Raw genomic sequence first — 3,017 nt, forward strand, 5'->3', positions numbered from 1 at the left:
GGTGTGGAGGACCAGGCAGCTGAAACGGATCGAAGGAAGAGGAAAGTCAGAGAGCGGGTCTGTGCCTTTCCTCCCCCTCGTTACAGAGGCGCTCCCCGCCCGCCCCAAACCTGCTCCACTCAAACCTGTAGAGGCAGGTTAATCCATTTTGATGAGTAGAAGGAAGGCCAAAGGTTTGGCAGGGGAGGATCTGAATTCAAATCCCACCCCTCACCCCCCACTTACTGGCTGTGTGATCCAGGAGGTTGATGACATAGTCTGTGTTTTGGTAACATGCAGCCGTATTGATCTGCGTAGTGGTTACAAGGATTCAATGACTTTACGCGCACAGAGCAAGCGTCAGTACATCTTTATTCCTCTCCTTTCTCTTGCTGTTTCTCTTACCCTCTTCTACCACCTTGAACTCCTTTGAATAGTGTAGAGTTTACCTCCTAAGGAGGTGGGTGAATAAGGGGACCTAAGAATACCGAACAAGTGGTCAGGAGACCCAGGCGCCCTGCCCTCCCTCTCAGAGCAAAGTGTCACGTGTGAACATGGGGGAGTCCAGGCTCTCTGCACTCACATCCTCCAGCAGCCAGGTGGGAGGGCCGGAGCAGAGTCCCTCGTCCCAAACCCTGAGGGTGGAGTGCAGACAAGGAGACTCGTAACTCAGAGAGGATGCCCACACTTGATGCCGTGCTTTTTTCTCCATTATACAGGGAGGTTTGCTTTAATAGAACAAGGATGCTCTCCTGCATCCCTCCAAAGTCTCTGGAAGATGCACCCTGCGGGTGAGTACCACAGGCTGCTGCCACCAACGTGGCAGATAGGGCTGCAGGCCAGCTGTGCGGGGGCAAGGCCATTCGTCCAACCGTTCGCATGTGTTCCCGCCATGATGGAGGTCAAGGCCATTCGTCCAACCGTTCGCTTCTGTTCCCGCCGTGGTGGAGCCCCATCGCCTCATCTGGGACTCTTGCAAAAGCCAGCTGCAGGCTCTTCCTGCCCAGGTCACCACATGGCATTCTGTTCTGTGCACCGGCCAGCCAAGTTGTCCCAAAACCCTCTTCTCTCGGGACATTTCCAGAGCTCCAAGCCCCTCGGGTGGTTTGCAGTGTCCTCAGAAAAAGCCCAGGCCTTTACTGCACGATTCAAGGCCCTCTCCGCCCTGAGTCCCAGCTCCTGCCTTGTCCTGCAGGAATCCTCCGCTCTGACCCAGCTGCCTGACTAGGAGGCTCTGCCTGCAGGGCGGCCCGCGTTCTCTGCGCCCTGCCTCGGCTGTCCTCCTTTGTGGAGGCTTCTCCAGCTCCCAAGTCCGGGGCAAGCCCCATTTTCAGCACGGCTCCCCAAGTTTCCCACACCCTATACCCTTCCTAGCCAACTACCCCAAGGCATGGGGCACAGAACCTGTACCCCCCGGGGCACCCAGCCCCCTGCTTGACACAGAGCAGGGGCCCAAGAAGTGCTGCTGACTGATGACACCCGTGCTTCACAGAGCCGCCCAGCAGAGCCCAGGCCTGCCAAGCGGCCGCCACGCACGCAGTCAGGATCAGATGAGGGGTCTCCCCTGATTACACGGGGTTCAGACTTAGCAGGACCCTCGTTGCTGCGCACACTGCAGGCGACCACGGTATCCTCGGCCGCAGCCCAGCCAGCGCCCACATCTCCCTTTTTACCTTTACTCACCATTTATCCCCATTCGTCTTCGGGGAAAGAACGCTGCTCTCATTTTTAAAATCTTGGTGCACAAGAGGGCTTATAATCTTCTCTCATCTCTGCACAAACTTTATAATTAGCTTCCTCAGCCTCCTGCCTCCCAGCTAATCCCTCTAAAGCCGGCCCAGCACCGGTGCACATCCCCGCAGCTGAGCACGCTTCCTCCGGCGCACATCCCCGCAGCTGCGCACGCTTCCTCCGGCGCGCCTTCCCGAGGGCTCCCTTTCTTCCCACTTGATTCGCAGTTTCTCTTTTGACCATGGGCATCCTTCTTGGCCCTAACTGAGGGACTGAGAGGGGAAGGAAGGTCACAGTGTCCCCTGCAGTCATCACCATATCCCCCAGCATCACGATGTCCCCAATGTCACCGTGTCCCCCTGTCACCATGTTCCCAGCATCACTGTGTCCTCCAATGTCTCTGTGACTCCCAGTGTCACCATGTCCCCCAATGTCACCGTGTTCTTTGTTGTCACTATGTCCTTATAGTTCCACAAGTGTAATGGTGCCCCCAACATCACCATGTCCCCAATGTGACCATGCCCCCCAGTGTCACCATGTTCCTAGCATCACTCTGCTTCCCAGTGTCATGGTGTCTCTCAATATCACCATGTCCTTTATTGTCACCATGTCCCCCATACCCCCGTAGCATTACTGTATCCCTCAATGTTACTGCGTCCTTCAGTGTCGCCATGTCCCCCAGTGTCACTATGTCTCCCAGCATCGCCGAGTCCCCCAGCGTCTCCGCTGTCTCCGAGGACAGCTCTTCCTCACAGCCCACTTCTGAACAGACAGGGCCTCCCCAGGGCCCTCCCGGCAGCAGCTCTGCAGGGAGGGGAGAGACAGTGAAGGTAAAGCCCGTCTGGGCTCCCCCAGGACCCTGGCCAAAGCGTCTTGTGGCAACGATGCATTCAGAACCCTCAAGCGCTGACGGCCCCTTTCCTCTGTCGTTCCTCTAGCAAATAGCTTCTTTATGAACTGGAATTCTCAATCTCCAAGTGGATTTTTGAAATAAAAAGACAAATGTGACCCAAGGGATCTTAAGTACAAAAGATCAGGCAGATAGCAGCCGGGCTCCACCCCGAAGGCTCCTTCCCAGTGTGAGACCAAGCACACGACCCCAGAGAAGTGAGGGAAGCCACGGACCACCCCCTGCTGCTAACGTACCTGCACTCGGGTGACAGACAAGATTCCGCACATCGCTTCAGGTGGCTCGCTGACGTGCACACATACACACACTTATACAGAGACACAGACACACACATGTACACACAGACACATACATACACACACAGACACGCATACACACATGCACACACTCGCTTACT

The sequence above is a fragment of the Grampus griseus genome, assembly GCF_964374135.1.
Source record: "Grampus griseus genome assembly, chromosome: 6".
Classification (NCBI taxonomy): domain Eukaryota; kingdom Metazoa; phylum Chordata; class Mammalia; order Artiodactyla; family Delphinidae; genus Grampus; species Grampus griseus.